General features: G+C 38.9%; 1 long non-coding RNA gene across 1 annotated transcript in view; it reads right to left on the bottom strand.

Annotated features, from left to right (window-relative positions):
• Positions 1-11: 11 nt before the first annotated feature.
• Positions 12-14,475, bottom strand: part of LOC309644254 — a 30,406-nt gene continuing 15,942 nt past the window's right edge. The window contains exons 3-5 of the long non-coding RNA XR_014254310.1: positions 13,381-13,456; positions 12,330-12,475; positions 12-7,413 (exon numbers count right to left, since the gene is read on the bottom strand). This is a non-coding gene — a long non-coding RNA (uncharacterized lncRNA). The remainder of the gene's footprint in view (positions 7,414-12,329; positions 12,476-13,380; positions 13,457-14,475) is intronic.

The raw sequence follows: 14,475 nt of genomic DNA, 5'->3' as shown, positions 1-14,475 counted from the left end.
GCTAATGCAGGGGACACGGGTTCGAGCCCTGGTCTGGGAAGATCCCACATGCTGTGGAGCAACTAAGCCCGTGAGCCACAACTACTGAGCCTGCGCGTCTGGAGCCTGTGCTCCGCAACAAGAGAGGCCGCGACAGTCAGAGGCCCGTGCACCGCGATGAAGAGTGGCCCCCACTCGCCGCCACTAGAGAAAGCCCTCGCACAGAAACGAAGACCCAACACAGCCAAAAATAAATAAATTAATTTAAAAAAAAAAAAAAGAATACATGTTAATACCAAAATTTCCTATTTACCATTCTGTGAATTTTGTCTCGTATTTCAATGATTTGTCCCATATTTAACAAGATACTTCTATAAATCAAGCCTAAGGAACTGCTGATAATTACTTTAAAGGCAATATCATTACCTTCCCATTTCCTTTGAAACCATGAAGGGAGCAGATGTTGACCTCTACCTAGCCAAGAGCTAGAACTAATTACTCAATGGTTAATAGCTTTGGGGTTGATGAGAAAACATTAGCTCAGCTGACATTCACCTATTTGAATATTACTCAAAAATGATACTCTAAATGTATCAAAGATCTATTTTTCTCTAGGTATTGGGCTAGAGTCATGAGAAACTATGGAACTGACTCAGACTCTTCTAATTATGTACATAGCTAAGGCAAAAAGTAATTTTTTTTCCTGACCTGTATTTCCATTTACCTGTGTGGCATATGTATGTTTGTTAGTGGAAATCAAAATTACTTACTCTTCCCACCTAAATGTAACAACTGTCAAATTTTTCATATGCCTGCAAATAAATTGCTATTCGGTTAGCTTTAGTGGTCTCAGAATTTTATTTTAGCCAAATTTTCCACATAAGGGGCTTTTTACTTTTAATTAAATGCAAATTACCTGGTATCACCCCAGACACTTTGAATACCCCATTGCAAAAACAAGATTTGAATCACTTTTCTTAATTAATTTATATTAGCACACCTATAGTAATCTTGGCACTCAACACAATCTATAAAAGTGCTCCCCAAAAATGTGCCTAGGAGAAAACCGTGCTACTTTATGGGGAAAGAGCAATGAGACTAGAAAGAAACTATAGTATGGAATAAAATGTTGATTGGTGCTCCTGTAGACTTTAAATAATGACTGTAAACATGAAAGAGTAACAACAGAAAAGTTTAAATGGTAAAACGTTCATAGCCAGGTAAAAGTATAAAGTAGCAGTACTTCAAAGCCTTCCACACACCTCTCTCCCCATGGGGTTACCTGGGGGCTGCACAGAGCTCCACAGCTTCAAGGACATCCAGCAGGAGTCTGTATTTCACCTGGTTGTGGCCTCATTTCTTTATGCCTGCTCTTTCCTTTAGTCCTTTTGGTCCTCCACTCAAACTGCTTTTTTTTTTTTTTTTAGAAAATTCAGCTCCCAGTTACATTTGTTACAGAACCAGGTTCATTTTGCCTGACGGGCAGCAAGCAAAAGCACTGAAATGCCAGGAAACAGAGGGTTTACTCACAAGGTAGTCAAAGTAGAGACAGAACCACTCTCAAACCCGCCTCAGGAAGACAAGGGGCTTGGGGTATTTATGAGATAAAGACTAAAGGAGTAGGGCAGTCTGAGGCGTGGGGGGCCTGAGGAGCCTGATTGAAAAAAGGTGTGGTTAATCCGCACAGGTGGAACTAAGCTACAGGCCTCTGCAGGTTCAGAAGTGGAGGCGTTTAGCACAATCTGAGGGTGGAGTTTTTAGCCCTCTAACATCAAAAGGTCACGCAGCAGGCATGCCTACTTGGAGGGTGGGTGGTCCTACCCAGTCTTAAACACCTTATCTGGAACTAGACACACCTGACACCAATTCCTGGATAATGACTTGGGCAAAGATCTTACTGTTCAGGCTACATGCAGCTTACAGGACCTGCAAATCTTTTTAACAACAATTAAAATGACCTTGATTAGTGAAGGCAAGTTACAGGTGAAATGGATTTAACTAATGATTACCTACAGTTTCACTACTCCCTAAACCTCCTCACTTAATAATTTCCTGACAGCAACCTTAGCCCACTTTCCAGCAACTCTTCTTCCCATCAGCTAAATTCTAGCTTCCTAACGTTGCCACAGATCTGGCCAAACCATACATTTCCTGCCAGTCTCACCTGTTTAGTTCACTCCATCAACACCCAAAGGCTTCTGATTAAGAAGAGGTCCCCTGACTTCACTGTATCTCACATGACCTAATTCTACTAATTCTAGTAGAAAATTTTAGGACAAATTCTAATTTGTCCACCTAAATCTATTTATTTCAGGCTTTTATTTCCTAGAGAGCAGATAAATATGAACACGTGTAAACATGTTTGCTCACTCCATGTATTAAGAAAAGTTAGCCTATAGAATGAATTTTCAGCACTTGATTCAAAATTAGAAAGATAATATAGAGTAAGTTTTAAAGAGAGCTTCATGGCACTTGGGTATTATGCTCAGATTAATCATTCAAGATGGAAAAAGTTACTTCTCTTGTTTGACAACGTTATTTAAATTTTGCACATATATAGTATATCACAGTGAAAATTTAAGTAACAAAAAATAGAAAAGTAGATTATTCAACATATAGACCACCTAAACATTTAATTAATCAGAAAATATAAGAACTGCAAAAGAAAGAAACAAACCATTGAACACAGGACCAGAAAATATCTGGTTCTTAAAGTATCACACAAGCAAATGCTAAAGGCATTATAAAGCAAGAGTAAGACAATGAGAATGTATATAAATGAAAATTTCTTGAGAAAAGCTAAGCTAATGGCTAAGTTTATTCAATAACAAGGTAAAAAATAAATAAAAACAGAGCTGACAAAACAAAAGTAAGAAGAATTGAGAAATCCATATGTTGAACCAAGAATTTAAGGAAAGGTTGCTGGTTTCCCAAAAAAGGAAAGGGTGGGCTCTTTCCATTTTGTCTCTATTAAAAAAAAAAAAAAAAAATCAAGAAACTTTTGAGTAATCAAAATATCACAATGTAGGCTTTATTATTAAAGAATATTTAATTCTAATTGTCCAAGTTTGTTAGTGATGAATCTTTCATTTTAATGATCAGATCAGAGTCTTGATCAAGCAGAACTTGATCAAGGGTCTGTGGAAGCAGAGCTACACCACCAAGAGAAGGAACCAAGGTGACTGGCCATGGCCACAGCCTTACAAGGTATCAAAATAACTGAGTAGGAAAGACAGTGCCAAGTACCTGGTTGTGTTCTGGGTAGTCAAATGCTGGTCTCAGAAAAATTAATGGAAACAACTATTAGCAGCGGTTATTTATCTAACATTATGACAGCTCTAACAATTTAACCTTCAAGGATCCTGTTATGGAAAGCACCCAGTGCACACTCTAAACTGCCTAAATTCTCTGCTTTGGAATATTCTTAATTTTCTCATCTGAAATTAAGATCATGCAGAGTTGAATATGCCAAATTTTATCTAATTTTTTTTTTTTTTTTTAAGACTTGCAGTATTCTGTGCACGGAGGCATCTTGGGATGATGAAGCCCTCTCTGTTCCCTCTTCTCTATGATTGTCAGTACTGTATGCCCTCACTATTCATCTTATCATAGAACAAAGAACGAGGAGTGGAAACTCTTCCTCCCACAAACAAGAGCAAGAGGCTACACGTGGCTCTTAAAATTTGTAGAAGAATATTCTTGCCTCCTTTAGGACTATGAGTAAGACAAAATATGAACAAAAGAACTATAACAATGGGAATGTAATATATTCTCTATTATTTCTTCTCTTCAGAAGATTGTGATCTTGGTTTTTCCACATCAACATTCATCTCTAACTTTCCCACAGGAAAGTTGGTCTTAACCTTAATCAGTCAAGCTGACATTTTTGTGCACAGGTAACCTGAGTTCAGTACCTCTGTCACTGGGGTCCTTGTATGTATTTCAGCATCTTTGTCTCCCCGAGCCTATCTAGCCCATATTTAATGAACCCTTTATTCTGAATTCTTTGTCTCATTACCAACCAAGATCATTCAGGTCTAAAAAATTCTCCAAATTAATCCACTGTGGCAGAAAGCAGATGGTTGGTGCCCGGGGCATGGGACGGTTTGGGGTAGGAGAATTAACTGCAAAAGGACACAAGGAAAACTTCTGGAGTAATGGAAAAACTCTATGACTTGATGATAATGGTGACTATATAGGTGTATACATTTATCAAACAGTAAGCTTAAAATAAGTACATTTTATTGCATGTACATCTAACTCTATAAAATTTTTTAAGGTGTGGCTTTATAGCCAAAAAAATGGAAACAACCCAAATGTACACAGACAAATGAATGCATAAGCAAAATAGGGTATGTGTATATATGTATGTATATATGCAATGGAATATTATTCAGCCTTAAAAAGGTAAGTAATTCTGACACATGCTACAACATGGATGAACCTTGAAGACATTATGCTAAGTGAAGCCAGACACAAAAGGATAAATACCATATGCACTTATACAAAGTACCTAGAGTAGTCAAAATCATGGAGTCAGAAAGTAGAATGGTGGTTGCTAGGGGCTGAGAGGAGGGGGAAATGGGGAGTTAGTGTTTCATGGATACAGAGTTTCCATTTGGGATGATGAAAAAATTCTGGAGATGGATAGTGGTGACGACTGCACATATTGTGAATGAACTTAACTCACAGAACACCTAAAAATGTTAAAATGATCATTTTTATGTTATGTATATTTAACCACGATTTTTTCTAAACAGAGTGGCTTTATTCAATCAGTTGTTAGAATTGCCCTGTACAGATATGCCCTGCTTATTCAACATCTGATCTCTTTAAAGTGGATTCAGATCAGACATTTAAAATTAGTTCATACACTGTATGGAGTAATTGTTGATGGACTGTTAACTTGTTAATTATCTCTTCTATTTTACTTTTTGATTCAAACTGTATTTTATGCTGCAATTATATACACTGACTTCACTAGAAAGTAATGCAAGATTGATAAAATCGACTGTTGTCATTTGAAGACTTGAGTTTGAGGGGCTAACTCTGAAGAGAAGAAATTCAGTAGAGATGGAAATCTCTCTGGCCCAACACAGGAAAAAAAAATAAAGAAAAGAGGAAAAGGTGCCTTCCAGAAAACAGACCAAGTCCACCTCCTATTGAATTGGCGGGGTGGGGGACTAAAAAATAAAAATAAGCTCTACTGAGCACAACAACAGACTGTCAGAAGGTGACACTGGGGAAGACTGACAGCACATTCATTCAGGGGACCAGGTGGCATTAATAGAGGCTCCTCCAGATATATAGTAAGACATAGATGCAGACAGTTCATAGGACTTTGCAACTGAAGAGAAACCAGGAGGCTTGGATCACATTTGGATGAGCTAAATGGATTCTGTAAATGATGATACTTTTTGTCTGATCCAGGTCGCACATTTTATGTTCATCATGTGCATTATGTTCTATTTTCTGGTATATGTATTAACATAAATTTCTTATAAGGGTATTTCCACAGTCTCAAGAGTGTTAGGACGGGGAACCACAGCATCCAGCAATACTCCATGACATCAGCTGGAGGAGTCTTCCAAAATTTGACCGATGAGGGTATTACAAGAATAAGTATTAAAATTGGAGTGTCTTTGGACTTTTATTTTCTCGGGTCTTTGTCTTCGACTTGCTTTTTCCCTCCGAAATTTTGTTTCCCGAGATGTTGACATTTCTTTTGCTATCTTTAGAGAAGGAAAATTTCATTGTGAGTGGGGCTGGGATGGGCTGAGACTGGGGGGCGGATATCTGTTCTACATGTTACATTATAATTTTTTAAAGCTGTAAATTTAACAGGGTTTTTCTTTTCTTTTTTTTTTTAAAGAGTAGTCAAAATGTCTTGACATCTAAGGAGCTGCACCAATATTGCTGCATCCAAAGAGGCTCATCAAAATGTTATGGATCTAAATAAATAAACCACTTAAGTCAGATAGGGCTTGGATCTGCAAAAGCAAAGCAGAGTGGCCTATTAAGATAATTATTTACATAATTTAAGCAAACACACACATAATTGCTTAATTTTCTGCTGGATTTGACTACAGTCAGAAGTGAGCTAACTGTTTCTAATCTTGTATCAGAGGGTTAAGACTAGGTATCTTGGGAATTCCATGTTGTTTTTTAAAGAAAGAAAGGTTACTTTTATTCCACATCATGAAGAGAGAGTAGCTTTGTAATTGTGAAGGGCTGATTCGCTCTTTGGAAAACTGGATGCGTGTACACCCTGAATGATCCTGAGTCTCACCAGACTGGGCGTTCCAGTGGAACTAGCTCAGTCATTCCCGCTCTGTGACTCAAGACTCCAAGCACCGCTGCTGCCTAAACCCAGCAGATGAGTGGTATTTGAGAGGATAGCCATGCTCAGGGCTTTACCCAGAGGGGCCAGCTAACCCCAGCCTCAGCCTTCTCCTCCTGTCATGGAATGAGCTGTGTTCCCCCCAAATTCATGTTGAAGTCTCAACCCCTAGTGCATCAGACTATGACTGCACAGACTGTCCCCAGCTTGCCATGGTTCAGCTTAGGATCTTTAGACTTTACAAAGGTGCACAAGCAATACGCATTCAGTCAAAACCATACTTCAGATGTTGAATTTTGATCTTTTCCCGAGCTAGTGATACGTGGTCTGACACTCATGATGCTGGGCAGCGGCAGTGAGCAGCAGCTCCCAGTCAACCACGTGATCACAAGTGTGAACAACCGATACACTTACAGCCATTCTGGACCCACACAATCATTCTGTTTTTCACTTTCAGTACAGTATTCAATGAATTACATGAGATATCCAACACTTTCTTATAAAATAGACTTTGTGTTAGATGATTTTGCCCAACTACTGGCTAATGTAAGTGTTCTGAGCATCTTTAAGGTTAAGGCTAAGAGATGATGTTTGGTGAGTTAGGTGAATTAAATGCATTTTCAAATTAATATTTTCGACTTACAATGGGCTTATCAGAATATAACCCCATTGTAAGTCAAGGAAGAGCTGTATTTGGGGATAAGATCTTTAAAGAGGTGATTAAGTTCAAATGAGGTAGCTGGGGTAGGGTCCTAATCCAATATGACTGGTGTCCTCATGAGAAGAGGAAGAGACACCAGGGGTGCATAATGAAAAGACTATGTGAAGACACAGCGAGATGGTGGCCATCTGTAAGCCAAGGAGGGAGCCCTCAGAAGAAACCACCCTGGTGACACCATGATCTTTGACTTCTAGCCTCCAGAACTGTGAAGAAATAAATTTCTGTTGTTTAAGCCACAAAATCTTTGGTATTTCGTTATGGCAGCCCTAGCAAACAAATACACCTCCCCAAGTCATACCAGTGGTTTCTGGGAGTCTCCTCTTGAGCTCAGGACAGATATGATTCCGTTCCTTCTTCTGAGTATTGGTCTCTCCTAGAAATAACAGTAACAGAATGCTAAATGGGTGAATTACTAATAAAGAGCAGAGCCAGACCTTTCCCTGTATCCCATTACTCATCTATAGGAGAGAAGACTAGAAAGTATAAAGGATTAGAGTCATTGAGATGCAGAGCTGCCCCCCCATATGGTTGGGGTACTCCCCACTCAAGCCAAGTGAGAGAGCTTCCCAAGAACCAAAGAGTGGGCAGAGCTTGCACTAAGGGTAAGCAGTGTCCTTCTCTCCAGCCAGATGGTTACTGAGATGCAGGGCCCAGATACCAGTGCTCCCATGGGCCCAGAGTAGGACACCGAGAGTTCTTGGAACAGAACTTACAAACTAGAGATTCCTCTTGCCTGGAGAATTCTGTAGACAGGAGGCTGGAGGAGCTGCCCGTGATGACAGGTCCAAAGAGAGAAGGCAGCAGAGGAAAGAGCCACACATACACTGTTTGTTGGGCAAGTGTTATGATTTTCCCCTGTGGGCCAAGTGGACACCCCAGAAGGTAGCTAGACTCAAGTCACCTTACAAGGTCCCACCAAAAAATATTAGCAGGGTTAAGGAGACTCCAGCAGGAGACCTCAACCTAGGAGGAAGGGAGGATGCAGAGCAAAAAGGGATGTGATGCAGACAGAGTGAAAAGGCAAGCTAAACCCCTTCCCCTGCTGGTTCCCAGGTCAACCCTGAGCAGGGGAGGGGAGAAGTTTTGACATGAACATAAGATGGAAGTGGTTATTTACACTGAGTCAGATTTTTTCTACCTGAAAATGAGACCGTTTTGATTTATGAAAGTGACAGAAAAGCCATAGAACCTGACCAAGATGTCAGTCAGAGGTAGGGAGGAGAAATTGGACAGAGCATGTTAAAGGCTGAGATGGGAGAGGAAAGGGAGACTTTTCCTCATTGTATTCCACCAAATTCAACCTATACCATATTTCAGCACCATGACACTCAAAAACTTTAGCTCTGACCACCCTGGACAGACACCATAGACAACCTCTCTATTCTCATCTCTCTGAGCTGGTTCCCATTCCCTGCAGCCCATGCACAAAGCCCTCCCATTTTCTTTTAAAAACAGCAATGCCTGATAAATATCAACTCATACAAATACAAATGCTTAAGGAGTTTGCTAACCCAGTACAATCAAACTCAACCTCGACTGAGATCACCTGGCACCACTATAATGATAATTAATCTACATTTAAACCACCAAATAAAGACAATACCAAGTAGAAACAGAATGAAGTACAGATGAGGACCATCTAAATGAAAAGTCTTCCAAAATTCCAGGCTGCAGTCAGGATGCAGTGCAGTTGCTTAAATGGGTCACAGATCAGGGGAAAATCTACCAGATCTCTGGTCCCATCATAAAATAATGATGGCTGGAAGGTATTAAGTACTGGAAGTCACAGAGGACCAAAGACACCAATTCTGTGTCTTTGGTTCTCTGTGACCAAAGAAAGTTTGCAAGAAAATGCAGTTCAGGTGAAAATGACAAGGTTACCTTTTGCTGTGAGATGTTAAATGATTTGGTTCAGCACATGCATCCATCATCCCTACCTCAAAGGTTAGGGCTTTGGTAGTTGACAAATACAGATCCTTTCTCCTTTGCTGAATACATGGTTTAATGCTAATATATCATCATTTTTATTTGTCAAAAAAATTTTATTATTCATTTCCTCTCCTTGGTTATTCGAGTTTGCTTTGTCACAAGGCTCAAATTCCAGCCCTCCAAACAGAGATGCCTGTGTACACGTTCATGGAAAAAGTTGATAGGAATGAAAAAATAATACATCAGAAGATTCTGAAGCCTCTCACTCCTCAGAAGATTTCACTAATTGAGTAAAGACAGCCAAAATTTAAGAAGCAGCAGAAACCATTTGCTTTGTCATTAGCACCTGAGAAATGTTTTAGGCAACAGAGAACTGAAAATATCTCTCCAATTCTCCCAATAAAACACAAAGAGTAACAGTTGCACATGGACAGATTCTTGTATTTGAACAAAGGAGAGACTATGACAAGCCACTATTATTACGGGCAGTGTCCTACCTAGGAATTTGTTTCTATGAATTGTTTTGAAGATCGATTTGTTTCTATGCTTGTTCTACTTTTAAAATTGATATCAAATTAGTCTCCCAAAAGCAAAGGGCGACACAGCTAAAGACTTTGCTTTAATACTCCCTGAAGCAGGCATTGATTTTATATGAGTTTAATAATATTAAATGACCTAGGAAGCAGAGATCCATTTCCAGTGTCTAATAAAATAAACAATATTTAGTTCTCTGAAATAAAATTCTTTAATTGAAGATCAGCTATAAGGAAATATGGCACTTACACCTTCTAAAAATGTCAGAAGAGCAAAGAAGGATGACCAAATTACTAATTATTTACTAATAATAAGGAAAAATATATTGATAAATTATGTTAGAGAAAAGATTGAATTTTCTTTCTGTTGTCTGTGGAAAATGATGTTACAAAATTGCAGTCCAATGAAAGGTAAATCAAGAATAACAGCCAAAATGTAAGAGAAAAGTATTATAGAGATGTGTTAGAAAGGTAATTCTTTAGGGGAACCCTCCTACACTGTTGGTGGGAATGTAAATTGGTGCAGCCACTATGGAAAACAGTATGGAGGTTCCTCAAAAATCTAAAAATAGAGTTGCCATTATGATCCAGCAATCCCACTCCTGGGCATATATCTGGGCAATACTATAATTCAAAAAGATACATGCACCCCTATGTTTATAGCAGCACTATTTACAGTAGCCAGGACATGGAAACAATCTAAATGCCCACTGATAGATGAATGGATAAAGAAGATGTGGCATATCTATACAATGGAATATTACTAAGCCATAAAAAAAGAATGAAATAATGCCATCTGCAGCAACATGGACAGACCTAGAGATCAGCATACTAAGTGAAATAAGTCAGAAAGAGAAAGACAAATATCATATGATATCACTTATATGTGGAATCTAAAATAGGACACAAATGAACTTATCTACAAAACAGAAACAGACTCACAGATACAGAGGGCAGACTTGTGGTTGCCAAGGGGGAAAGGGATGGCAGAGGGATGGATTGGGAGTTTAGGATTAGCAGATGCAAACTATTATATACAGAATGAATAAACAACAAGGTCCTACTGTATAGCACAGAGAACTATATTCAATATCCTGGAATAAACCGTAGTGGAAAAGAATATGAAAAAGAATATATATATATGTGTAACTGAATCACTTTGCTGTACAGCAGAAATTAACACAACACTGTAAATCAACTATACTCCAATAAAATAAGTTTTTAAAAAAAGAAAGTTACTTCTTTTATAATATTATGTTGTTTTTCTGGATTTTATAATGTTTGTGATATTTGTCACCTTTTTAGAAAATGTTACTTGTTATAAATTCTCATTCTAAATATTTAGTTTGATAGCTAATTTTGTATCTTTTTCTTAAGCAGATTCCACCAAATTATACAAGCTTCAGGATCCAAAAATCTGCACTGCCCCTAATCAAGTGGCCTCTACTAAGGAGGTGGGTGGAATCAGCCAGGTTTGGCCTCACATTTACCGCCATTTGCAAGTAGTTAAATATTCATGAACATACAATTTTTAAAGCTTTAGTTAAAACTGCAAAAGACTGGACTATGCTTCAGTATGTACAACATGTGTCTCGGGAGGAGATTTTATTAAAGCCAAACAGGGAGGATATCTGTGGTAGACACTGTTAGCCTATATCCTACCAGATTCCTCTTCTTCCTGGGCACACGTACGGACTACATTTCCCAGGCTCCCTTGCAGTTGGGTGTGGTAATGTGAATGCATTCTAGCCAATGGAATGTGGATGGAAGAGATGTGCGTCCCCCTTCCAGACCTAGCCCATGAAAACCTTCCACCCAAGAGCCTCTATTTCTTCCCCCTCCACTGGCTTAAGGCACGCAAGCACAGTGACCTGGCAAACCACAGTCAAAGGTAAAAGAGACATGAAGTGGAGGGAAGCTGGGTTTCTCTTATTCACTGCTGGGAAGAAAACCAAATTTGAACATCCATTTTGTTCTTCAAGTTAGCAAGAAATAAACTGTTTATTGTGTAGCCTCTGGGATTCAGGGGTTTATCTGTTATGGCAGCTAATAATATTTCAACTGCTGTTTTATTACTGGAAGAATAGCACTTTTAAAAAATTATGTTATACGTAAGTTTAATGAGATCCATTTGTCTGTATATAAAAATATGTGTATTAACATATATATGTTTTATGTATATAAATATGTCTATAGTCACATTTTCTCTTATGGGTCACATTTTACATTACTAGTTAATAACAGACTATAGTATATGCTCAGCATTTCTGAGATTTGGATATTTTCTAACAGACATTAAAATTTCTAAAGACTTAAACCTATCCATCAATGTAATAGACCTTTAAGGATTGTGACTTCCCCTTAATTAACATTTAAGCTGAGAGGCTCTTCCAAGGATGCTAGAGAAAAGAATCCTGCATTGCGATGGAGGTTCCACTAAAGGACATCTATGTTCCTCGTCAACTTTGATTCTAGGTTCCATATATTCTACGTATAAAGCAAGGCTCCATTGGACTCTCTGGGTCAAACTACATTAAAGATAATAATCCATGTTTTATTGCACTTGCCCTTACTGACTTATGCTGGTCACACCGTGTCTGCCCTCACCTTCAGCTAGGTCTTGCCTCACATGTGCTTAGAATCAAGTCTTTTCAGTTTCTGCTTCTTCTAGCTACCAAGGTTCCTTCTGAGGACTTCAGCTTCTGCCAGACATCAATCAGTACCACATCTGTAGGACACAAGTGCCATGGCTAGGTACCACAACAGGGGCTGAACATTGCACAGCCTTCTGGATTCCACAGGTGCTTCCCCTAGGGCCCCATCATACCTACTGTGTGCCACTGTGGCAGCTCTGAGCTGTTGCCCATTCCAATGTGCAGCACCACCTCTCCGAAGCCCTTGCCACTTCCATCGAGAACCATCGAGAACCTTCCTGCTGAGCATAGCCACTGATGCATGGCAGTCCACAAGATTCTAAAAGGACAAAATGGTCTGTGGGGAGGTGGGGAAGAAATGCCTTTCGGTCTTTTGCTCTAGAATCTACTGCACGCTGGTGTGAAAACTGCTAATAGACAAGTTTTTGAGTTTTCATATCTTTGTTTTTGCCAATCCTTAGACATGAATCTATGGAGCTGGGTCAGGAATACTTTTGAATTACAGATATTTCATGGCTTTTAGAAACATGCCTTCCCTATCACTCTGGGATTTACTTTAGCAAGTTGGTCCTGGCTCCATCTGCCCTTAGGACAGATGCTCTTCAAGGAGACACCATGGTGATCCAAGTTGGCCACACTTGCTGGAATTCCATTTTAGGCCCAGGTGTGGTGAGCTTGAACCAGGTGTCTAGTTGATAAAATTGCTCTAAATACACCTAACCCTCCAAGAGAATAGAACCTTCTGTACTTTCTGTTTCTCTGAACTTCTCTGATGACAAGTTAGGGCAAATGAAAGTCCTAACATAGTGGACATATGAAAATTGCGAAAAGTGAAATATTCTCTGAAATGAGAACAAGGTTAATATATATTTTACTTTATTACTACTATGGGCCACTTTTTAAAATTGGGTTTTAGAAGAAAAAAATAGGAAGAGAGGTGGGAAGGAAGAGAGCAAGTGTGGACTGAAGATGAAAATGTCTATTCATTGATTTACTCTCTGACTTACCTAGGGAGAGGAAGGTCCTTAAAAGCATTGTGAAGATCAGAGATCAGAATTTTTTTAAGGGGAGATTGATCTTCTTGATCTTTTATTTTTCTATTTGATCCACTCCCCACCCCCTGAAAATTATTAAGCAGCTATTATAACCTGTAACCTGTGATAATGAACAAACTGCTGTGGGCAGAAGCAATCAGTGACTTCTCAGGCAAGGCCTTTGACCTACCTTGTAAGTGCTCTCCACTTCACCTCTAAGACAAAATGGTACCACAGCTAAGCAGCCACAGAAACCATCCACAGACCTGAAAGACAGTGAACTTGACTCTCTATGAGGAAGAGGAACAGGGCATAGATGACACAGGTCAAAAACTGCCTCACCTAACAGCAATAACTAACATCCAAACTAAACAAACATTGAGAGTCAAATCAGTTGGCATTCCTAACTTACACAAAAGTAAGTAACGAAAATTGAAGGGTTCATTAATCATGTTTACCAGATTACCTCTTTCTGCAGCAGTAGACTGGAGCAGAAGTCTACAACTGTTCACGGTTTTTATAAATAAAGCGTTATTGGAACACTCTCATTAGTGTATACATTGTCTATGACTGCTTCTCACTACAATGGCAGAACTGAGTAGTTTCAGCAGAGATTTTAAGGCCCTCAGAGCCTAAAAGATTTACTATCTGCCTTTTACAGAAAAAGTTTGCCAACCTCTAGACTAGGTGGATAGAGCTGTGAGGCTATTACTATGCTAAGGAAGTGGCAGTATTTGCTACTGGGAAGTGTAAAATAGTCACCCTGTCCAGGATCCCCTTTTCTTCCTGGGCCTATAGAACAGTCTCCAGGAGAGAAATGAAGTGAAACAGACCAGTGGAAAATTATGCTTTTCATAGTGGAAAAAAAAAAAAAAGGTTTCAGAAAAAGAACAGGAGACAAATATGTTATTTTTTTGTATATCAGCTACTGCTGTTTGCTACAAGATTTTTCTACAGCCTAACCACTGTTCACTGCTCAGAGCAAAAGCTGCTATTTCCAAACTAACAGAAGAGATAGATCAATGGTTTCCTGATGTTGGAATGGAAAAGTAATTTCTAAGCATAAAAGTAAAGAAAGAAACCAATAGAGTAGAAAAATGACTTATTCTCCAGTGAAATATTAAGTATAAATTATTTATGTATAAAATTTTATATAGATACATGTTCATCCAACACATAATTTCATGTTCTTAAATGACCTAAAAGAAGAGCAGAGAAGGGCATTAGCTAAAAATGTGGAGCATAATTTGGAGTGGGAGGTAGTGCCCAGAGAAGAAGTTCCTGT

The sequence above is a fragment of the Balaenoptera physalus genome (assembly GCF_965194825.1).
Source record: "Balaenoptera physalus genome assembly, chromosome: 15".
Lineage (NCBI taxonomy): Eukaryota > Metazoa > Chordata > Mammalia > Artiodactyla > Balaenopteridae > Balaenoptera > Balaenoptera physalus.
Note: the sequence above shows the minus strand (reverse complement) of the source record. Positions and strands in the feature narration are given on the sequence as shown.